This window comes from Amia ocellicauda, assembly GCF_036373705.1.
Source record: "Amia ocellicauda isolate fAmiCal2 chromosome 11 unlocalized genomic scaffold, fAmiCal2.hap1 SUPER_11_unloc_5, whole genome shotgun sequence".
Classification (NCBI taxonomy): Eukaryota; Metazoa; Chordata; class Actinopteri; order Amiiformes; family Amiidae; genus Amia; species Amia ocellicauda.
Genome location: NW_027102663.1, coordinates 376,750 through 401,700, shown reverse-complemented (window position 1 = coordinate 401,700; position 24,951 = coordinate 376,750). Strand labels below are relative to the sequence as shown.

Below are 24,951 nucleotides of genomic sequence, written 5' to 3'. Positions count from 1 at the left end.
AAACAAAGCCCTTTTAAAAACATTAAAGTTTGAAAGATCTTACTTACCTCCACAGAATAATCGTTTCTTATGTTTTTCGGCTGGTTTAGCTTTTTGCACCGCTGTGAAGGTAAGAGACATGTTTAACCTTTAACCACACCGCTTTATAAAAAGCTTTAACCTCTTACAGGCTGCAGATATATACTCACAGCTATCAGATACCGGGGCTGACGGCCTTTCAGATTCTTGAAAGGTTACGGTTCTCGAAGGTAAAACGAAACAAGCCCTCGATGTGGAAGGCCTTTCGTTGTCTCGAACCACATTTCTTAATACTGTTAGACAGGATAATTTTTTTAAATTAACAAAACTGGACTCAAACATCTTACAGAATCGTTATACAAACAAACAGGGGTTTAGTTCTTACCCGGTCGGCAGACAGCCTGTCTAGGGATAACCACTTCTCTTGGTCGATCCTCGGAGACATTAATCACAGGCCTTTCGATAGTTTCTGTGTAATTAAAGAGACCGGCATTAATATATATTAAAACGTTTTCATAACTCTAATGAGCCGCTTCAAAACCACACACACCCATGCATAAGAACCCATGAGCGCAAACACAAAATTCTTACCGTCGTTGTTCCAGATGATCTCCTCAGCGTTGGAAATGAACTCCTGTTGACTGGCTGAAAAATAATTTTACAGAACTTAAAACAGATGTTATAGCCTTATTTACAATACATGCACACAACACGCTCTGAGTCAATGAAAATAATCTGAAGACTTGCCTAAAAACTCGTTTAAATCGAATCGCTGATGTTGTTTCCGGACATTGTTGATCTTTAGTCTTAAATCGAAAGGTCAGTATGAGTCTGTCGAGCTGAAGACCAGACCTTCATACTTATACTGATGGCCACATGCCGGATCTGCTTGTAAGGCATTGTTCTGGTCTGGCCTTTGTGCCGCCCTGTTACCAATTAACATATCAAAACCAACCAATAAAATGACACTGCATCAAATTTCAAATAGAAACCAAGATGGAGACGATCTCTCTCCTCTCTACTCTAAACTTTTATTAGAACCTTTTGGTCTCTCAAAAAAACATTTTTAAGCATCAAGACCTATAGTCAACAACCACTAAGAATATTTCAGGCCTTTATAAGCACTAAAAAACAACCTGAGCCTAGAAAATAACTATAAAGATCTAAAATAACTAGCGCTTTTACAGTGATTTTTTTTTTTTTTTAATAGCGATGCTTTGTTTGGTATTAAACAAGTCACAAACTACTCAGAACAGCGTTTATCCCCGCAAAAGAGATATTTGGGTTTATTTTACAAAGCTTATAAATTATATAGGTTAAAAGTATTCTGAATGTTTTGATATCACACGCCATACCAACTGTTGTCTTCTACACCTTACGGTAGCAACAAATCTAACTACTGCTTTACTTTAACAATAATAATGACGGCGACCACGATGACAACAAGAACAACAACAACAAGAACAACAACAACAACATCATCATCATCATCATCATCAGATTTTAATTAAAAGTGGCTACACCAGCGTTTACAATTTCAACCTGTCGACGGACGGACGCTCTGAGTGCATCGATTGCGGGCACTCCAATGAAGAAAAGACACCCACCGCCTCCGGGGAACCACGAGGGCAAGCATGACGAAAAGGGCCAGCCCACAGTAGGCTGTTTCCGCCCGGTTTCGAACCGGGGACCTTTCGCGCGTTAGGCGAACGTGATAACCGCTACACTACGGAAACTGACACCGCTGCCTCTTGCTTCAAATGGTTACCGTTAAAGCCTGCTGGTAAAACGGGCTCAGGTGTTTCAGGTCGGCTAGGCTGTGAGATGGCGTCTGAAGTGCGGCGAAAGGATGCCATTTTCACTGACCTGTTTGGCATTGCTAAAGGGCACATCAGGACACTTCGGAAACTCTTTTAAAGGCAGGACGCCCTGCGCTCTGACAGTGCCTGCACTTAACCCAACAAGGTGATGCTGAATGGCTTGTTCAAACGTCTGGTGGTCTTCCTTCACCACCAGACTATCAGAGCTATTGTGCCTTCTACACCTTACGGTAGCAACAAATCTAACTACTGCTTTACTTTAACATTAATAATGACGGCGACTACGACGACAACAAGAATAACAACAACAACATCTTCATCATCAGATTTTAATTAAAAGTGGCTACACCAGCGTTTACAATTTCAACCTGTCGACGGACGGACGCTCTGAGTGCACCGATTTCGGGACACTTCGGAAACTCTTTCAAAGGCAGGACGACCTGCGCTCTGACAGTGCCTGCGTTTAGCCCTACAAGGTGATGCTGAATGGCTTGTTCAAACGGCTGGTGGTCTTCCGTCACCACCAGACTATCAGAGCTATACTGCGCCTTCAACTACATAAGAGTAACAGCAATGTCGCCGATCCTGCTACGGTCGTATTGTAACAGCAACAACATGTATCGATTTTAAAAGTGTCAGTTCCAGTGCCTCGCAAAGCTACCCTTCTGCGATTGTTTGTTCTCAAGGTCAGGATTTCTTGCCACTCCGAGGAAGAGAAAACGACGGCCGGCTTTGGGGCAGAGAGATGGCGACGGGTAACACGGCACTGGCACGCGTGCACCGCGGGTTGTTTCCGCCCGGTTTCGAACCAGGGACCTTTCGCGTGTGAGGCGAACGTGATAGCCACTACACTACGGAAACCGACCCGTCCTGGTGTTTCAAATGGCTCCCATCGAAGCCGGCTGGTAAAACGCGCACAGGGGTTTCCCGTGGGCCAGCCTGTGAGATAAAGGTTTCTATTTTCACTGACCTATTTTGCATTGCTAAAGGGCACATCAGGACACTTTGGAAACTCTTTCAAAGGAAGAACGCCCTGAGCTATGACGAGACTTACACTTACCCTAACAAGGTGATGCTCAATGGCTTGTTCAAACAGCTGCTGCTCGTCTTGTGCCACCATCAGACAATCACAAAGCTATTGTGCCTTCTACACCTTACGGTAGCAACAAATCTAACTACTGCTTTACTTTAACAATAATAATGACGGCGACCACGACGACAACAAGAAAAACAAAAGAACAACAACAACAACAAGAACAAGAACAAGAACATCATCATCATCATCATCATATTTTAATTAAAAGTGGCTACACCAGCGTTTACAATTTCAACCTGTCGACGGACGGACGCTCTGAGTGCACCGATTTCGGGACACTTAGGATACTCTATCAAAGGCAGGTCGCCCTGCGCTCTGACAGTGCCTGCACTCAGCCCAACAAGGTGATGCTGAATGGCTTGTTCAAACGGTTGGAGGTCTTCCGTCACCACCAGACTATCAGAGCTATACTGCGCCTTCGACTACATAAGAGTAACAGCAATGTCGCTGATCCTGCTACGGTCGTATTGTAACAGCTACAACATGTATCGATTTTAAAAGTGTGAGTTCCAGCGCCTCGCAAAGCTACCCTTCTGCGATCGTTTGTTCTCAAGGTCAGGATTTCTTGCCACTCCGAGGAAGAGAAAACGACGGCCGGCCTTGGGGCAGAGAGATGGCGACGGGTAACATGGCACTGGCACGCGTGCACCGCGGGTTGTTTCCGCCCGGTTTCGAACCGGGGACCTTTCGCGTGTGAGGCGAACGTGATAGCCACTACACTACGGAAAACGACCCGTCCTGGCGTTTCGAATGGCTCCCATCGAAGCAGGCTGATAAAACGCGCACAGGCGTTTCCCGTGGGCCAGCCTGTGAGATAAAGGTTTCTATTTTCACTGACCTATTTTGCATTGCTAAAGGGCACATCAGGACACTTTGGAAACTCTTTCAAAGGCAGGACGCCCTGCGCTCTGACAGTGCCTGCACTTAGCCCAACAAGGTGATGCTGAATGGCTTGTTCAAACGTCTGGTGGTCTTCCTTCACCACCAGACTATCAGAGCTATTGTGCCTTCTACACCTTACGGTAGCAACAAATCTAACTACTGCTTTACTTTAACAATAATAATGACGGCGACTACGACGACAACAAGAACAACAAGAACAACAACAACAACATCATCATCATCATCATCATCAGATTTTAATTAAAAGTGGCTACACCAGCGTTTACAATTTCAACCTGTCGACGGACGGACGCTCTGAGAGCACCGATTTCGGGCACTCCAATGAAGAAAAGCCACCCACCGCCTGCGGGGAACCACAAGGGCAAGCAGGACGAAAAGGGCCGGCCCAAAGCAGGCTGTTTCCGCCCGGTTTCGAAAAGGGGACCTTTCGCGCGTTAGGCGAATTTGATAACCGCTACACTACGGAAACTGACAACGCCGCCTCTTGCTTCAAACGGTTACCGTTGGAGCCTGCTGGTAAAACGGGCTCAGGCGTTTCAGGTCGGCTAGACTGTGAGATGGCGTCTGAAGTGCCGCGAAAGGATGCCATTTTCACAGACCTGTTTGGCATTGCTAAAGGGCACATCAGGACACTTCGGAAACTCTTTCAAAGGCAGGACGCCCTGCGCTCTGACAGTGCCTGCACTTAACCCAACAAGGTGATGCTGAATGGCTTGTTCAAACGGCTGGTGGTCTTCCGTCACCACCAGACTATGAGAGCTATACTGCGCCTTCAACTACATAAGAGTAGATAGTAGGGTTTTTTGGGCGCGGCCTATTTTGTTATGACGTATGCCCTAAGCTTATTAATATTCCTACGTCATAATTGGGGGGCGTGATTTTAGGTAGAGTTATTTCCTTAATTATTCCTACGTCATATCCGTCAGAAAGTGTGCACCCATAAAACCCTGAACAACAAGGCCACCCATAAATACCCCCACCCCTCTGAAGGCAACGCCCCGAAACTCTCCTCTCTATTTAAGAACTCGCGCTTCTATTAGGCAATACCTCTTTAATTCTCAGCTTCTGAAACATCCCGCTTCTTCATCATGTCCAGCGACATCAACATGAAACCCCGCAAGAAACAATCCCGGGCAAGGGTTCCTGTACTCACCAATTTGAAGATTGAACGCTCCTGGGTGTTGTTCTGGGGGGCTCGACGGGGTTACCGCTTTAAAAGGGATCCCAGCTATGTTGGAGTGGAGCTTCTTGCTTTGGGAGAGAAGGAGGGTACGTTGGAACCTTTTGAGACGGTAATTGAATACTCTTATGAGGACTGGTTGAAGGTGATGGCCTGGAGAGATCTGGGGCTTGTGGATAAGACTCTAGAAGGCTTGCAAGAGGGTCCAAGAGAATGCGAAATGGAGTCTCCGACTCAGGGTTTTGAAAGGTGTGAATGGGAAAGCTTGCAGAACTACGACAGACGACGTGTGGGGTTATGGAGGGGGGTCTGACGGCTCAGGGGCTACTCTCTTCTAAGAGGGCGGTGTGTCGTGACGTAGTGAAGAGATAGGATAAAAGGTGCAACAATTCATTCATGGTTTAAAATTAAAGAGAATGTCTTACCCGAAAGCTGCGGACGTCGACAGGCTCTACAGGCCTCTTCAAACCCGGGATCACCCCTGGTTCTATTCCCCAGATTTTGTATACACTCTGGAACCCTTTGACTGTGGTTACTCTCCAAGACCTCAGACCCCGGTCCCTCAGGACGAAACAACATGCGGTGCGATGGATGTCCAAATGAGTCTCGGGGATCCCCAGCCTCTGGAGCTCATGGAGGGCCTCGATTTTGCCGAACTGTCTACCGTCTGTGCGTCTCAGGAGGGGGTCAGTCCAATGGATGGAGAAACACCCCACAAACCACCAGGCGACCCAATGAGCATCGGACTGTCCCGGGGGCGTGATGAAGACGCAGGATTTTTGCCCGGGGTATGTGACCAAGTAAGCAGAGTGGTTAAAAGCACCCTGGTGTATATTCTGAGTGCTCTCATCGACCGAGCTCTGAAAGAAGTCTGTCGGGGGTGTGAAGTGAATCACCCCAGTCAGTTGAGACACAGTTGTTTGTTTGAACCAGACCGTTACTATTTCCTGTTCTATTTCAACGTGTTTTACAGAAGACTGAACAAACCGTGGCTGAAACCGGCACTAATCAAGGCGCTCTCTTACTCCCACATACATGTCACTGTGGGACAAGTCCAGAAAATCATAGATGAGATTTTGCTGGAGCTGAAAAAGGAGCCGTTTATAATAGAGAAACTTGGGCAGCTGCTCAATGACCTGGATGAGCCGAGTAGAAAAACCGCTGGCAAGCTAAAAGCTTATTTCTTCCGTAAAGAAGTTAAAGCTGGGGGCAGCGACGAAGAATTCGACATCTACGCCACTGATTCAGACTCTGACCTGAACTAAGGGACTTTGAACATGGGGAATGTTCTGGACTGCTTCTGCAACTGGTTCTGTCATCAACACTCTGCAGCTAACCTGAGAGCGCTATTACACCATGTGCTTGACAGAAAAGTAGCCAACGCGAGCCTTTTCTCTACAGATTTAACCATCGATGAGGATCAACTTTCAAACCTGGAAAAGTTAATGGCTGCTGTAACAAAGACCGGGGGGTACGAACACTGGGATGAAGCGCTCAAGGGGGCCAAGAATGATATTAGGCCATTTCATCAACATCTGTATGACCTTTTACTGAGCATGTTTAATACACCTCTATTTACTTTTAAAATAGGTCATATTGTTGTTTTATTTACATATGTAACTGAGGTGTGTGCCTACAAGATAAAGAAACAGGTATATTTGTTGATATAGATCAAGTAACCAATCATCTGATTTCTTTTTGTCTGGACCGTAGAAAAAATTGTTGTGTATGTTATACTTTTCTCAAATGTCTAAAAAGGGGTATCTGCTCTCCTGAAGTTGAATAAAAAACCTTGTATAAAAACTTTGCGCATAGTGTGGGTCTGTGTGGTTATTTGACAGAATGACTCGGCAAGCTCCCCAAATGCAGGAACTATACTACAACCCAGCCAAGATTGGGGGTTTGGCAGGTAAGAAGGGTTTTCAAAGAGGACTCGCTGAGGCCGGAGTGAAGGTTAATGATGTGGTTGTTTCAGAATGGTTACGGGAACAAGACGCCTATACCTTACATAAACCTCTCAGGATTAACTTTAAAAGAAACCGCGTATATGCAACTGACATAGATTCACAATGGCAAATGGATCTAGTCGATATGTCAAATTTATCAAAACATAACAATGGTCACAAATTGATGTTGATGTGTATCGATGTGTTATCAAAATATGCCTGGGCTCGCATTCTACATAATAAAACAGGTCGGGCGGTGACAAGGGCCTTTGAGGATATATTGTCCCAGGGTCGATGTCCTAAAAAACTGCAGACTGATAAAGGAAAAGAGTTTCTCAACAGAGAATTTCAGAATCTACTGAAGAGACACAAAATACATCATTTCACCACCGGTAATGAGCTTAGGGCATCGGTATTGGAGAGGTTTAACCGCACCATAAAGACCAAAATGTGGAGATATTTTACAGCGGTCAACACGTTCAAGTATTTTGATAAAGTTCAGGATTTTATCGATGCTTACAACCAAGGGTATCACACCAGTATTAAAATGAAGCCTTTAGATGTTGATCAAAGTAATTCTTTTAAGGTCTATAAAAAATTATACGGACCATTTATTAAGAAGGGAAAAACTACTTATTAGTTCAACATCGGTGATGTGGTTCGCGTTTCAAAGCTAAGGAGTACTTTTGCCAAAGGTTATGAAGAAACATTTTCTGACGAATATTTTACAATTACCGAACAGTTGGCTAGAGACCCCCCCGTGTACCGGTTAAAAGACTATGACAGGGAGGATATAGAAGGAACGTTTTACGAAGCCAAGTTACAAAAAATTATTGTGGGTAAAGACAGTGTATACAGAGTTGAAAAGATATTAGCTGAAAAAACCCAGAACCGGAAAAAATATGTGTTGATGAAATGGCTTGGATGGCCTGAAAAGTTCAATAGTTGGGTCCCGGAACAACAGGTTTGCGATATTCAATCCTTATAACAACATGCCCGCGGGTGTGTTGGGGGCATTACTTTCGATTCTCAAGATGGAATCAGGAGGCTTCTACGTGACTCTACCCAGTAATGCCTCTCTCGATATATATCCTAAAAATGAAATATCCAGTTACACGGTACAATTTGGAAAATCTATAGATCTAAGGGGGTCGTGGGAAGTGGGGTTGGCGGAAATACAGTATCCTTACACTTGGGCTGTTTTACAAGATACGGATGCCACCTTTGCCATTTTTGATGATGTTAAAAAGAGTCAATGGACATTCACGATACAAGGAGGTTATTATGACAATGTGGATAAAATATTAGATGAGATGCATAAACAGTTCTCAGAAGGCACCCCCAACATCAAGCTATATTACAACCCTATTAAAAACAGAGTGTACAAGGTGTCAAAACCAGGTATTAGCATTCAAACCAGCGGCCAACTGGGGCGTATATTTGGGTTCTATTCTGACACAGAGAGCAGGTTCTCAGAAGTGGTGGGGCGGCTTTTACACTCTTTATGTGTATACGGATATCATAACCCACCAGAGGGTCGGGGATAGTTATGTCCCCCTTTTGAGAAATGTACTTATTAAAGGTAAAAGCAATGACATGGTCACAATTACTTATGACAAACCACACTACGTACCAGTCTCAAAGACCCACTTTGACAACATCACGATCGAAGTATAATCGGATCAGAATATCAACGTACCCTTCCGCTTCGGTAAAGTTAATGTCAAACTACATTTTCGACCCCTGAAACAGTGTGTACATTATTAAAATGGCTACCTCGAGGGGTTATGTAGATCCTAGCGCCTATGTGGATTATTACAAGATGCAAGATGGAACGGCTTGCCCGGTATTGTAGGAGCCCCCACAATGTATGGCGCCGGTCGAGGAGGACTCTTTCGTGGTCTCTTTAGAATGGCCATACCCCTGCTTAAGAGAGGCTTTGCTATAGCCAGACCCCACTTGAAATCAGCGGCTAAAAATATTGTTAGTGACGTGTTCACCAATGTTATGAACCGGGCAGCTAGCCATGAGCATCAGGAGGGTTCGGGTCTCATGGTAATGGCGAGGAGGGGGGGTAAAAGAAGAAACAGCATGTGTCCACCAGGGGGCGACAAAGATCCGTGGCTAACAAAAAACGAAGAATCTCTCATTCTCCAACATATCGTGGAAACACTCGGAGAAGGAAGCAGCACAAGAAAAAACCTGCATAAAGAAAGTATCAAAGAAAGAAAAATAGAGCCTCAGGATACATCTTTTAAACATGTCTTTTGTCCACAGTCTATCGGAAGAATGCGTCAAATCAGAACTGGATCTGTTTACAGTTCCATACACTCAAACGAGTATAGATAAGAGCATATATGTAGAGATTCCCCCTCTTTCTGCAATTTCAGACACGGCCCCTCTGGAGTTTTTTATAGCTGGCAATGGCGAGGATTATATTGATTTGAATAACACATTTATTTTAATGAACTGTAAAGTGACTGATGAGGATGGCGATGCAATCGAGAAGACGACCAACGCTGGGGTCATCAATTACCCGGTGGCCACCATGTTTTCACAGGTGGATGTGACCCTGGGAGATCGGCTCATTAGTCAAAGCAGCAATACTTACCCCTATAGAGCCATGATGGAGTGTATACTTAATTATAGTGAGGAGACCCTAAGCAAACAGTTCAGCCCCGGCCTTTTCTTCAAAGACATTCCGGAAGCTATGGACGACAAGGATCCAGAGGGACTCAATAAGGGTTTGCAAAAAAGAACGGCCTTTTCAACAGAAGGGAGGACCTTTGAGCTAATGGGGCATATCCATGCAGACATATTTTTCCAAGAAAAACTCATGCTCAACGGGGTAGACATTAAAATTAAAATGATCCGTAGTAAAAGTGCTTTTTGTCTGATGACCCCTGATACTGAAAAATATAAACTGACCATATTATCGGCCTCGCTGTTTGTGAAAAAAGTGTCCGTCTCCCCGGCGGTTAAACTAGGACACGCGCAGGCGTTAATGACGGCAAACGCCAAGTACCCGATTGAAAGAGTCTATATGAAAGTCCACAGTATCCCCGCAGGGACACGGGTGATGAACCAGGAAAATCTGTTTCTAGGACAGCTCCCAAAACAGGTTATTATAGGTCTCGAAGATAATGATGCATTTACCGGGGTTTACAACAAGAACCCCTTTAACTTTAAACATTATAACGCGGAATTTATAGCGTTGTACGTCGATGGTGTGCAGGTTCCATCCAGACCTTTTCAACCTGACTTTGAAATCGGCAATGCGGTTCGTGAATATGACAGTCTAGTACTGGCTACGGGTCGCCATCTCAAGGATCAAACTCTGCTGATCGATCGCCGGGAATACTGCAGCGGTTACACCCTGTACGGTTTCAACCTGACCCCTGACGAAGAGTGTGGACAACATTTTTCACTGATGAAGACGGGCAATATGCGTTTGGAGATGCGTTTCAAGCAGCCTCTACCACGCACTGTAAATATGGTCGTGTATGCAGTGTTTGACAACATTATTGAGGTGAATCAGAGGAGAAACGTTATGTATGATTATTATTAAAATGAACACCAGAGAGCTCAACCACATCATGAATGCCCTGGCCGGCTCACGGAAACTGTTTCAAGGAGTCTACGCCTGCGATCAGCTGCCTAAATTTAAGATCAAGAATTTACCTGCAATGTACATAATCAACACACACCCTAAAAATATGCCCGGAGAACATTGGCTGGCTATTTATCTAAGGGAGGACCACCGTGGTGAATTTTTTGATTCCTATGCAAACCCCCCGGATTTCAGACCTTTCCCTCGGAAGATCAATAACTTTCTGCTCAACAACTGTCAAGAAACCATTTACAGCGGTCGTCAAGTACAAAGTCTTCAGACCTTCACTTGTGGTCAACACTGTGTGTTTTTCTTATATCATAGATCTAAAGGAAGGTCATACCCCGATATTATGGCCTTGTACAGTGAGGATTTAGGCCAAAATGATAAAAAAGTGGCAGAGTTTGTCAGGACACTGTGGACCCCCCCTTATAACACAATGACTTACGACCCTAGCCAGCCGTGTATACAGATGGGGTGTTCTTGTGAGGATTTTAAAAGATGTCATGCGTGTTAAGGTGAAAAAATAATGAAAACAGCCTTTGAATCATTAGTTTTGTTTTTATTCAACACAATTCTTATACAAAGCAGGGGTTATGGTATAAATAAATGTACAACATTTGAAAAAAAAAAAATAAAAAAAAAAAAATGTTTGTCGAGACATTATTTACAGGGGAGACAAATAAAAACATGAGATTAATAAGCTTCCCAACGATGGATAGATCCTGAGGATGGTCGCTCAGCACGGTCAGAGTAATGAGATATCGGAGTCAGATCAGGCTCCACCTCTTTACACAGACGGATTTTTTGTCGCGTTTCCTGGTTAGGAACTGTTGATTGGGGCATGTTCAGACAGGCCATCGCCTGTAGGAAAGCATTCCAGCCTACAGGTCGGCGACTATCGGGTACCTTATTAGTGCTAGTGACACTCTTCAACAAATCAAACATGTGTGAACCTTTGATCAGTTGTCCTTTAAAAACAAATTCACCCTGTTCATTCCAAGCCGTTACCCGCGGTTTCTGAACCATTTTGTGCAGGATATATTCTGCATGTCTTTTGCTTCTGGCCGGCATGTTTCTCAAAACATCCGTTACAACATCTCCCTCTGAACTCTCAACAGGTTCGGTCACCGCAACATCTTTATCAACCGTACCCCCCGCATCAGCCCCAGAACCATTTTCTTGAGAGGCCATGGTTAAAGTTAAAATGTTTTGATCTTTTTCACCCTGTCTAACCAGACGGAGGTAGCGCTGTAACGTGTTGGTATACAACTGGGCTTTGGAATACTGATTTAAATCGGCCCTGGCCTGTATAGCTTTCATTTCAGAGTCCAGGTTGTTTTCGGCCATTTGTCTAATGGGCTCTGGCCCGACAACATTTTTTCTCAGTTTCTCAAGCTGCTCCTGAGGGATCAAAAACATTTTCTGAGCATATTCCATTATTAACCCACTCTGGAAGCTAGAAGACTGGTTAGGAAAGGCACGGCTATGCTCAACAGCGGTCCTATAAAACCCCCGGTTTGATTAATCTTCTTTCTTTTTCTTTTAATAGAATACTTCTTATTAGCGATGATCTTGATAACCGCTTTTTGTTTTTTGAGTTTAGAATGTTGAGAAGGGGTTAGGGGTATATTACCGCGTAAGATGTTAAAAGCTATTTCACACAGGGTCTCGATCAAATCCGAGGGGGCCCCTGCCAGCACAGCTTTCCTATGGCGCGGGCTCCTCTCAAATAACATTTGCAAAAGCGGCAGATTTCTTTTAATCCGAACAGACATTCTTATTTATTTCCTTTTCTTTAGCACATACACTGCCGGCCAATCGGGCGGGCACAAACCTGTTCTGAGGCGAAAGTCTTCTGGGGTTTGTGCTTTTAAGTCCGCAATCAAGTACCCGTAGGGTTTTTTGGTGGCATCCTCAAATGCCTCCAAAGAGAACTTGGTCTGGTTAGGGTACATTTGACGAGCCAAGACGGTGACCTGTAGTTTATCTCTGGGGTTTTTAAAAATAATTATATCATTGGCATATAAATTAATAGTGCGGCTTTTTTTACCTTGAAAAAATAGATTTTGAACTAAATAAATAATACTTAAATTCCTATGATGAGTGTACTTTGTGAAAGCTTTTTCCACTTCACTGTTGTCACCGGCCTGCTCCATCAGGTCATCAAGGATCACTAGGTTAGTTTGACCGGGCTGGAACAAGTCATCACCACACAACGAGGCGGGGAGACCTTGCACAAATTTCAGATTATTTTTTTTCGAAGCCAAATCATCGTAGAGAGGTTGCCAGCAAGAGTAACACCACACTATGTTGTCAAGAGCTTGGGACACGGTTGCGTCCACATCTTCTATGATGTTCTTTATAAGATAGCTCTGCCCCGAATTGGAGGGACCGGCTATAATACAGGAGAAAGGGTGTTGAAGTCTGTTATCAAAACCACCGCTAATATCCATAAGGCAGAGTGGTATAATCAGTCTTCAACACTCTTTTATTGTACACCACTCTGAACCGTTTGTTTAGTGATCTATTTTCCAACGTGTACCCCTTTTTATTGCGATAGATCTGATTTCCGGCTGTAATAATCTCACGAGGAGGCGCGTCTTTCTCGTTACATAACTTTCTACCAGGGTCGTCAGAGACTTGATGTTAATGAGCTTGTTGTTACAATGGTTCAGAGTGAAACCCTTAACTTTCATACAGGTCTTACCCGCAGCCGTTCTGTATGCGTAAGTCTTAGGACCCCCTGAAACAAACTCCACTATGTGGTCCTGAGGATCTAGTTCGCTCGTTAACTCCCCAAGGTAGTCCCCGAGGGGAGGGACCCAATCCCCTGGCCTGGTGACAAAGATTACAGAGTCAGTATCATGATAGAGCGTGCGTTCCTGCAACTGATCCATTAAGTTGTACAGTTCAAGCCGGGCGTAAGCCGTGGTAAAAACCGCTATGAAAACATTAACGTTCCCCTGTTTGGTGGGGAAATCTTTAGGGGCCCTCCACTGGACCTGTGCCACGTGGTCATTTAAGAATTGAAAGTGTGATACTGCATGTTGTTTGGAAAACATAAATTCTATGAACAGTTCAGGGGTTTTAATCAAGGTTGTGTTTAGACGGTAATTTCTTTCCCCAAACTTACCCCACAGACTGTTTAAAATCAGTTTGGACATTTGTCTCTTGGCGGGGTTTACAGTTATGTTCCCCGGCTCTAGACGGATCCCTTCCTTTTCAAAATATTGCTGAACGTATCGCTCTTTGGCCGCGGAGTCAACACACCATGAGGGATAGCCCGATGCCTCCTGTTTCCCTTTCAGATGGGTCATAATGTAATCAGCAAAAAGAGTATCAGTTTTTTCAGAAAAATGCCAAACCTCATACACCTTACCGACTCTGTAACCTTTCTCCACCGCCTTGTCAAGCTCAATGCTACACCAGACACCCGTCAGCGCTCTCTCTTCATCACTGTGCAGACAAGAGGTAGTTTGATTTTCAGTTTCCACACACGTTCTACAAAGTGGGAACATCAATTTTCCCGAACACCTGTAAGGCAACACGGGTAAGAACAGCTCGCGAGGAGGGTACATGGTGACTTTGATCAAACGAAAGTAATGTCCGATTTCGAGAAAGTCACGATAAACAATGGTTGGACGCCCCACCGGGTACATTTTGGTCTTGTTGACATAAGGGTACAGACTGGTGAAATCATAGTAATCTACTCTCTCACCCTCCTTTACCTCATAATGTAAACAGAGGGCATTGGTACAACCCCCAAATAACGCATCCCGGGGCTCTAGACATTCAGGAAAGTCCAAGGTTTCCATAAACCGTTATACCCCCGCATCCTGTTGCTTCAGGGTCGTCCACTCGTGTTCCCAAATCACCAGCATGTTCAAACCATAGGTGTTTTTTAAAGTTTCAATTCGTTTCTGGAAATCATAGTACATATCACCGCAGAGTTTTAGTGTTACGGGGTTAAAGGTGTTTGGGTCGAAGCACTGAGGACAGCCATGGTAAATACAACCGGCAAACTCATAAGCGGTACGCCGCCCGGACACGTCGCTAAAACCGTCTAAGTAGTAAGGCCCCATTTTTACTTCCCCTTGATTTAAAGCATGTCTGATGAAGATGTTATCCCGGGCACTCAGGTATTCCACCCACTGTATGGAGACAGTCGAAAAGTTCTTTTGTCTAGCACGATAGTTGTCAGAAGTGGTGACCGCTATAGTGTTTTTCTGCAAGAAATTGGACCGATACATTTTCATGCAGAGAGACGCTATGGTCACACTTTGCAAAGGGTTGAGACCCGATGTGTTGATAACCTCGGCGCAGAAACGCACACAGGCTTCTTTAAGGATCACCACATCATTTTTACAATAAGCGGCCATCTCTTCTCGGAAATCAAAAACACCTCCCTTAACCGTATTGTACCATTTAAAGAATTCCTCCCTCTCATGAGACATCATAGTATCAACCCCATAATAAGAGGCGGGCGGGTAGGACCCTTGATAATTTTGAGTGTCCTTAGTATTAAAAAAATGGCAGAACCAACCTTTCTTCTGAGCCTCAAAACCCAGAGCCTTAGGCAAAGCGCTCAATTTCATGGGGAGGAAATTTAACAAGTCTATGTAACGTTAGTTGAAAGCTTCGTCGGTGAAACACATGATCTTGCTACCCTGAGCTATTATTTTTGGGGTCACCCCATTTTCCACCAGATACTTCATCAAAATGTAAGAATCATAACCCTTAGCATTGTGGGCAATAAATGTGTAATTGAGGTATTTTGGACCTCGATACCGCGTAAAGAAATCCCTGACACAACTCTCACCGCTAGCTGACCACTCACGATCCAACATGTCAATACAGTGTATATAATTAGCAACGTGGACCCCGTTTTCTTGCCGGCATTCAAAATCAAAAAAGACATACCAGTTGTGCGGCGGCTCCTTTTTAACCGGCTGAATAAAGCACTGGTGTTCGGACCCCGGGGTTAAATCAGCATTACAGATCCTGCATCTCGGCTCCAGACATTTGTGTGGTTTAACCTCATGAAAACGGTACTGGAGGCAACACTGCGGGCAACATTTAGTTTGATCACAATAACTCCATTTTTTAACCCCTCTCAGCAGCGGCCCTCTGTACCTTATGTTCGGAAAAACAGAACGCTGAGAGACAAATCCTTAAGCAATCTTTACATCGGATGGTAGGGGCCAAACCCTTACGACATTGCGGATTGAAACAGACATTACAGTAACCGTCACATCGGTGCTTAAGCTTATCATTGAAGGCCTTATAACACCAATGACAAACATACGAACAACCCAAAAAAGCCGTCAAACTCTTTATTCCAAAGTAATGACTATCACTTAGGAAGAGAAACAGTGTCTGTGTATGGGTTTCAGGATGTGTCTGAAATTTCACAAATACTTCCTTTACCTCACAACGGTACCACACAACAATTTTTAAAGACAACAACTCCTCAAACTTGGTGATGTCTGAAAAGGCAACCATCTGTTGAGAGTTTAAGCCGGCCCTCTGATGAAGCATTAAAGCCTCTTGCAGAGCTTGGGGTTCAGGCATGTCGGGGGTGAGTAGTTTTATTAAACTGTAAGCAAAACAGAGCTTATTGTCCCCACTGGATCTCACCACTAATTGCCTGAGCTTGGTCCTAATTATGTCGTTCTTCAAGCATTTCGACAGTCTTCTAAGCGCCCCACCCTCAGGGTTACGAACCACATTCATTACCAGAGACAGACTTTCATCAGCTAAGATGGCTGCGTTACTTTGCAATAACGCTTCGATTTTAGCCAGACATCTAAATTATCTCCACTCAGCATTACAGATAGGTTGCTAAACAAATCATCCCCTCTGAGTTCTAACTGTACAACATCTCGAGGTCTGACCCTTTCAGCAACCTGTTCAAGCATTTTCTGCAAGGCCTCGTGTATGTTGACAAATATTTCTGCATAATTGTCACAATTTAAAAGTTCTGCAAAATTAAAACGCTGAATCATTTCAAAATTGTTATAGGCCGGTCTATCTATAATCACGGGATCACTGGTACTTTTGGACACATCATCATTTTGAACAAAGCCTTCACCCCCTACATTCTCACAGAGCATGTCCTCCACAGCCTTATCAGTCTCAGAACCCTCCACATTCCGAACACCCCCACTGCTGACATCTACAAAACCCCCTTTTTGAGGAGGCTCATTTAAAGCCTGTAAAAGTCCTTCAAAGATATCCAACCGGTTAATGTCAAGACCCTCCTCTATAGTGATGGCTGCTTCTGCCGCCATCCTGTGTTCTAATTGTCTCAAATCATTTATAATAGGGGCAGAATTTGGTCGGGGTAGCTCCTCCAAAGCCTCCACCATTTCAAACAAATCGGGGTGAACTAGGGGGTGAACCTCTATAAGCGCTACCGGTGGGAGGTGGTTATTTAGATCATTGACCATCTGTAACAGGTCGGGGTTCACCGGTAAGTCTGTTAATTCACATTCTATCGGTGGTAATTGGGGGTTATTTAAATCATTTATCATTTGTAATAGTTCCAGGTTCATTGGGACATCAGAGGAGTTCACAACAGGGCCGGGGATGTTCTCTCGGGAAGGTCTTTTTGGGGCCCTAGCTTGTTCATAATCCTTTAGTTTGTGAGTTCTTTTACCAAGTCAGGACATTTTTTAATTTATTTTTTATTTTTCCAACAACCCACAATAGTAAGGCGTTTTGTGTCTATTAAAACATTAAATACGGTACAATTCGTTAGTAAGGGTATTAACAAGGATGTTTTGGCTCTCTATCACCAGGTTTTGCCCCACTAACACAAGTCTTTGATTTTGTAACAAAGTATGTAGCAACTCATGCCGACCTTCAGGATGTAGCTCCGGGGGCTGGTGGCCTGGCTCAGCTTCAAAGGATGGTCGCTCCGGTAAATCTCGGTCGAAGGAGGCAGGGAGCGAGCGTATACTCATGGACGGAGACCAAGAAGGCCTTTGCGGTGACACCCTGGCCAAGCGCGGGGTACTGTTCCGCGTTTCTGTAGCCAAGAAACGGGTCTGGGGGGACGATGTTGAAACCAGGCCGTCGTTGGGTGGTGTGTCAGCCCTGACTGACGGCGACCCCTGAGGTTGTTGGATGCCTGTATTTGTTCCGCCCGACAATGCGGCGGGCTGAATCTGGGGTGTTGAATTACTCCCAGAAGGCTGTGGCCTGAGTAGATGTTGGGGGGTCTCCAAGACCACCGTGGGGGATCCTCTCGGTGATCTCACCGGGGAAGATGTTTGATCCCACTTAGACGGGGTAATTGTCCTCAATAGCTCATTCACAGAATGACTATCCCAAGAGTCTTGGGAAGAATAAAAATATACATTACATTTACATCTTTAAACGGTGACAGAAATCAAACTTAAAACAACATGTCCAGGACATTCAAAACCTTTAGCTTTTTTAGACCTTTGAAAATAGCCTTAGACATTCACTACAACGCCTTATTATTTACAGACAATATATTTATTAGGACTTGATAATAAATGTAAAACAGAGAAGCCGCTGTAAATAAACTGTTTCTTAAATGTTTCTTTAAAAACTGTAATATTGTTAATAAAACACACACACACACAACAACATTTCATTTTTAATCGAACCTTCCAAGTGTAAACGCTTCCTGATCCCGGGACTTCCTGTTTCACAAACGTTTTCACGATCTGTTTAAATATTAAATACAATGAACACCTTCAAGCCTTTTCCTACAACCACTTTAAAACAGAAGTATAATAGCGGGATATAAGCCAAACAACTTACTAAACCCTTTCGGACGGCTTTACTTCCTAACCAGACGGTACAGCAATCGGTCATTTCTAAACACGTTCCCCAGAAACAAGCCTAGACCTGTCCGGACTTCTAAAGATCTTTCCCAGAACCCCCCGCCCTACAGGAAACGGTCACCCATCGCTTAAATATTAGCCCTCAACGGGCAAAAAAGCCCTTTTAAAAACATTAAAGTTTGAAAGATCTTACTTACCTCCACAGAATAATCGTTTCTTATGTTTTTCGGCTGGTTTAGCTTTTTGCACCGCTGTGAAGGTAAGAGACATGTTTAACCTTTAACCACACCGCTTTATAAAAAGCTTTAACCTCTTACAGGCTGCAGATATATACTCACAGCTATCAGATACCGGGGCTGACGGCCTTTCAGATTCTTGAAAGGTTACGGTTCTCGAAGGTAAAACGAAACAAGCCCTCGATGTGGAAGGCCTTTCGTTGTCTCGAACCACGTTTCTTAATACTGTTAGACAGGATAATTTTTTTAAATTAACAAAACTGGACTCAAACATCTTACAGAAACGTTATACAAACAAACAGGGGTTTAGTTCTTACCCGGTCGGCAGACAGCCTGTCTAGGGACAACCACTTCTCTTGGTCGATCCTCGGAGACATTAATCACAGGCCTTTCGATAGTTTCTGTGTAATTAAAGAGACCGGCATTAATATATATTAAAACGTTTTCATAACTCTAATGAGCCGCTTCAAAACCACACACACCCATGCATAAGAACCCATGAGCGCAAACACAAAAATCTTACCGTCGTTGTTCCAGATGATCTCCTCAGCGTTGGGAATTAACTCCTGTTGACTGGCTGAAAAATAATTTTACAGAACTTAAAACAGATGTTATAGCCTTATTTACAATACATGCACACAACACGCTCTGAGTCAATGAAAATAATCTGAAGACTTGCCTAAAAACTCGTTTAAATCGAATCGCTGATGTTGTTTCCGGACATTGTTGATCTTTAGTCTTAAATCGAAAGGTCAGTGTGAGTCTGTCGAGCTGAAGACCAGACCTTCATACTTATACTGATGGCCACATGCCGGATCTGCTTGTAAGGCATTGTTCTGGTCTGGCCTTTGTGCCACCCTGTTACCAATTAACATATCAAAACCAACCAATAAAATGACACTGCATCAAATTTCAAATAGAAACCAAGATGGAGACGATCTCTCTCCTCTCTACTCTAAACTTTTATTAGAACCTTTTGGTCTCTCAAAAAAACATTTTTAAGCATCAAGACCTATAGTCAACAACCACTAAGAATATTTCAGGCCTTTATAAGCGCTAAAAAACAACCTGAGCCTAGAAAATAACTATAAAGATCAAAAATAACTAGCGCTTTTACAGTGATTTTTTTATTTATTTTTTATAGCGATGCTTTGTTTGGTATTAAACAAGTCACAAACTACTCAGAACAGCGTTTATCCCCGCAAAAGAGATATTTGGGTTTATTTTACAAAGCTTATAAATTATATAGGTTAAAAGTATTCTGAATGTTTTGATATCACACGCCATACCTACTGTTGTCTTCTACACCTTACGGTAGCAACAAATCTAACTACTGCTTTACTTTAACAATAATAATGACGGCGACCACGATGACAACAAGAACAACAACAACAACAACAACAACAACAACATCATCATCATCATCATCATCAGATTTTAATTAAAAGTGGCTACACCAGCGTTTACAATTTCAACCTGTCGACGGACGGACGCTCTGAGTGCATCGATTACGGGCACTCCAATGAAGAAAAGACACCCACCGCCTCCGGGGAACCACGAGGGCAAGCATGACGAAAAGGGCCAGCCCACAGTAGGCTGTTTCCGCCCGGTTTCGAACCGGGGACCTTTCGCGCGTTAGGCGAACGTGATAACCGCTACACTACGGAAACTGACACCGCTGCCTCTTGCTTCAAATGGTTACCGTTAAAGCCTGCTGGTAAAACGGGCTCAGGTGTTTCAGGTCGGCTAGGCTGTGAGATGTCGTCTGAAGTGCGGCGAAAGGATGCCATTTTCACTGACCTGTTTGGCATTGCTAAAGGGCACATCAGGACACTTCGGAAACTCTTTTAAAGGCAGGACGCCCTGCGCTCTGACAGTGCCTGCACTTAGCCCAACAAGGTGATGCTGAATGGCTTGTTCAAACGTCTGGTGGTCTTCCTTCACCACCAGACTATCAGAGCTATTTTGCCTTCTACACCTTACGGTAGCAACAAATCTAACTACTGCTTTACTTTAACATTAATAATGACGGCGACTACGACGACAACAAGAATAACAACAACAACATCATCATCATCAGATTTTAATTAAAAGTGGCTACACCAGCGTTTACAATTTCAACCTGTCGACGGACGGACGCTCTGAGTGCACCGATTTCGGGACACTTCGGAAACTCTTTCAAAGGCAGGACGACCTGCGCTCTGACAGTGCCTGCGTTTAGCCCAACAAGGTGATGCTGAATGGCTTGTTCAAACGGCTGGTGGTCTTCCGTCACCACCAGACTATCAGAGCTATACTGCGCCTTCAACTAGATAAGAGTAACAGCAATGTCGCCGATCCTGCTACGGTCGTATTGTAACAGCAACAACATGTATCGATTTTAAAAGTGTCAGTTCCAGTGCCTCACAAAGCTACCCTTCTGCGATCGTTTGTTCTCAAGGTCAGGATTTCTTGCCACTCCGAGGAAGAGAAAACGACGGCCGGCCTTGGAGCAGAGAGATGGCGACGGGTAACACGGCACTGGCACGCGTGCACCGCGGGTTGTTTCCGCCCGGTTTCGAACCAGGGACCTTTCGCGTGTGAGGCGCACGTGATAGCCACTACACTACGGAAACCGACCCGTCCTGGTGTTTCAAATGGCTCCCATCGAAGCCGGCTGGTAAAACGCGCACAGGGGTTTCCCGTGGGCCAGCCTGTGAGATAAAGGTTTCTATTTTCACTGACCTATTTTGCATTGCTCAAGGGCACATCAGGACACTTTGGAAACTCTTTCAAAGGAAGAACGCCCTGAGCTATGACAAGACTTACACTTACCCCAACATGGTGATGCTCAATGGCTTGTTCAAACAGCTGCTGCTCGTCTTGTGCCACCATCAGACAATCACAGAGCTATTGTGCCTTCTACACCTTACGGTAGCTACAAATCTAACAACTGCTTTACTTTAACAATAATAATGACGGCGACCACGACGACAACAAGAAAAACAAGAACAACAACAACAACAAGAACAAGAACAAGAACAACAACATCATCATCATCATCATCATATTTTAATTAAAAGTGGCTACACCAGCGTTTACAATTTCAACCTGTCGACGGACGGACGCTCTGAGTGCACCGATTTCGGGACACTTAGGAAACTCTATCAAAGGCAGGTCGCCCTGCGCTCTGACAGTGCCTGCACTTAGCCCAACAAGGTGATGCTGAATGGCTTGTTCAAACGGCTGGAGGTCTTCCGTCACCACCAGACTATCAGAGCTATACTGCGCCTTCGACTACATAAGAGTAACAGCAATGTCGCTGATCCTGCTACGGTCGTATTGTAACAGCTACAACATGTATCGATTTTAAAAGTGTGAGTTCCAGCGCCTCGCAAAGCTACCCTTCTGCGATCGTTTGTTTTTAAGGTCAGGATTTCTTGCCACTCCGAGGAAGAGAAAACGACGGCCGGCCTTGGGGCAGAGAGAAGGCGACGGGTAACATGGCACTGGCACGCGTGCACCGGGGGTTGTTTCCGCCCGGTTTCGAACCGGGGACCTTTCGCGTGTGAGGCAAACGTGATAGCCACTACACTACGGAAAACAACCCGTCCTGGTGTTTCGAATGGCTTCCATCGAAGCAGGCTGATAAAACGCGCACAGGCGTTTCCCGTGGGCCAGCCTGTGAGATAAAGGTTTCTATTTTCACTGACCTATATTGCATTGCTAAAGGGCACATCAGGACACTTTGGAAACTCTTTCAAAGGCAGGACGCCCTGCGCTCTGACAGTGCCTGCACTTAGCCCAACAAGGTGATGCTGAATGGCTTGTTCAAACGTCTGGTGGTCTTCCTTCACCACCAGACTATCAGAGCTATTGTGCCTTCTACACCTTACGGTAGCAACAAATCTAACTACTGCTTTACTTTAACAATAATAATGACGGCGACTACGACGACAACAAGAACAACAACAACAACAACATCATCATCATCATCATCAGATTTTAATTAAAAGTGGCTACACCAGCGTTTACAATTTCAACCTGTCGACGGACGGACGCTCTGAGAGCACCGATTTCGGGCACTCCAATGAAGAAAAGCCACCCACCGCCTGCGGGGAACCACGAGGGCAAGCAGGACGAAAAGGGCCCGCCCAAAGCAGGCTGTTTCCGCCCGGTTTCGAACCGGGGACCTTTCGCGCGTTAGGCGAATGTGATAACCGCTACACTACGGAAACTGACAACGCCACCTCTTGCTTCAAACGGTTACCGTAGGAGCCTGCTGGTAAAACGGGCTCAGGCGTTTCAGGTCGGCTAGACTGTGAGATGGCGTCTGAAGTGCCGCGAAATGATGCCATTTTCACAGACCTGTTTGGCATTGCTAAAGGGCACATCAGGACACTTCGGAAACTCTTTCAAAGGCAGGACGCCCTGCGCTCTGACAGTGCCTGCACTTAACCCAACAAGGTGATGCTGAATGGCTTGTTCAAACGGCTGGTGGTCTTCCGTCACCACCAGACTATGAGAGCTATACTGCGCCTTCAACTACATAAGAGTAGATAGTAGGGTTTTTTGGGCGCGGCCTATTTTGTTATGACGTATGCCCTAAGCTTATTAATATTCCTACGTCATAATTGGGGGGCGTGATTTTAGGTAGAGTTATTTCCTTAATTATTCCTACCTCATATCCGTCAGAAAGTGTACACCCATAAAACCCTGAACAACAAGGCCACCCATAAATACCCCCACCCCTCTGAAGGCAACGCCCCGAAACTCTCCTCTCTATTTAAGAACCCGCGCTTCTTTTAGGCAATACCTCTTTAATTCTCAGCTTCTGAAACATCCCGCTTCTTCAACATGTCCAGCGACATCAACATGAAACCCCGCAAGAAACAATCCCGGGCAAGGGTTCCTGTACTCACCAATTTGAAGATTGAACGCTCCTGGGTGTTGTTCTGGGGGGCTCGACGGGGTTACCGCTTTAAAAGGGATCCCAGCTATGTTGGAGTGGAGCTTCTTGCTTTGGGAGAGAAGGAGGGTACGTTGGAACCTTTTGAGACGGTAATTGAATACTCTTATGAGGACTGGTTGAAGGTGATGGCCTGGAGAGATCTGGGGCTTGTGGATAAGACTCTAGAAGGCTTGCAAGAGGGTCCAAGAGAATGCGAAATGGAGTCTCCGACTCAGGGTTTTGAAAGGTGTGAATGGGAAAGCTTGCAGAACTACGACAGACGACGTGTGGGGTTTTGGAGGGGGGTCTGACGGCTCAGGGGCTACTCTCTTCTAAGAGGGCGGTGTGTCGTGACGTAGTGAAGAGATAGGATAAAAGGTGCAACAATTCATTCATGGTTTAAAATTAAAGAGAATGTCTTACCCGAAAGCTGCGGACGTCGACAGGCTCTACAGGCCTCTTCAAACCCGGGATCACCCCTGGTTCTATTCCCCAGATTTTGTATACACTCTGGAACCCTTTGACTGTGGTTACTCTCCAAGACCTCAGACCCCGGTCCCTCAGGACGAAACAACATGCGGTGCGATGGATGTCCAAATGAGTCTCGGGGATCCCCAGCCTCTGGAGCTCATGGAGGGCCTCGATTTTGCCGAACTGTCTACCGTCTGTGCGTCTCAGGAGGGGGTCAGTCCAATGGATGGAGAAACACCCCACAAACCACCAGGCGACCCAATGAGCATCGGACTGTCCCGGGGGCGTGATGAAGACGCAGGATTTATGCCCGGGGTATGTGACCAAGTAAGCAGAGTGGTTAAAAGCACCCTGGTGTATATTCTGAGTGCTCTCATCGACCGAGCTCTGAAAGAAGTCTGTCGGGGGTGTGAAGTGAATCACCCCAGTCAGTTGAGACACAGTTGTTTGTTTGAACCAGACCGTTACTATTTCCTGTTCTATTTCAATGTGTTTTACAGAAGACTGAACAAACCGTGGCTGAAACCGGCACTAATCAAGGCGCTCTCTTACTCCCACATACATGTCACTGTGGGACAAGTCCAGAAAATCATAGATGAGATTTTGCTGGAGCTGAAAAAGGAGCCGTTTATAATAGAGAAACTTGGGCAGCTGCTCAATGACCTGGATGAGCCGAGTAGAAAAACCGCTGGCAAGCTAAAAGCTTATTTCTTCCGTAAAGAAGTTAAAGCTGGGGGCAGCGACGAAGAATTCGACATCTACGCCACTGATTCAGACTCTGACCTGAACTAAGGGACTTTGAACATGGGGAATGTTCTGGACTGCTTCTGCAACTGGTTCTGTCATCAACACTCTGCAGCTAACCTGAGAGCGCTATTACACCATGTGCTTGACAGAAAAGTAGCCAACGCGAGCCTTTTC

At 44.9% G+C, this 24,951-nt stretch overlaps 6 non-coding genes across 6 annotated transcripts; all 6 read right to left on the bottom strand.

Annotated features, from left to right (window-relative positions):
* Positions 1–1,681: 1,681 nt before the first annotated feature.
* trnav-aac (transfer RNA valine (anticodon AAC)) lies at positions 1,682–1,754 on the bottom strand. Its single transcript has one exon. It is a non-coding gene; the product is annotated as a tRNA-Val (tRNA).
* An 872-nt stretch (positions 1,755–2,626) lies between these two features.
* On the bottom strand, positions 2,627–2,699 carry trnav-cac (transfer RNA valine (anticodon CAC)). Its single transcript has one exon. It is a non-coding gene; the product is annotated as a tRNA-Val (tRNA).
* An 891-nt stretch (positions 2,700–3,590) lies between these two features.
* trnav-cac (transfer RNA valine (anticodon CAC)) lies at positions 3,591–3,664 on the bottom strand. The gene has a single exon. It is a non-coding gene; the product is annotated as a tRNA-Val (tRNA).
* A 16,562-nt stretch (positions 3,665–20,226) lies between these two features.
* trnav-aac (transfer RNA valine (anticodon AAC)) lies at positions 20,227–20,299 on the bottom strand. Its single transcript has one exon. It is a non-coding gene; the product is annotated as a tRNA-Val (tRNA).
* An 872-nt stretch (positions 20,300–21,171) lies between these two features.
* On the bottom strand, positions 21,172–21,244 carry trnav-cac (transfer RNA valine (anticodon CAC)). The gene has a single exon. It is a non-coding gene; the product is annotated as a tRNA-Val (tRNA).
* Positions 21,245–22,773: 1,529 nt separating this feature from the next.
* trnav-aac (transfer RNA valine (anticodon AAC)) lies at positions 22,774–22,846 on the bottom strand. Its single transcript has one exon. It is a non-coding gene; the product is annotated as a tRNA-Val (tRNA).
* Between the last annotated feature and the right edge of the window lie 2,105 nt (positions 22,847–24,951).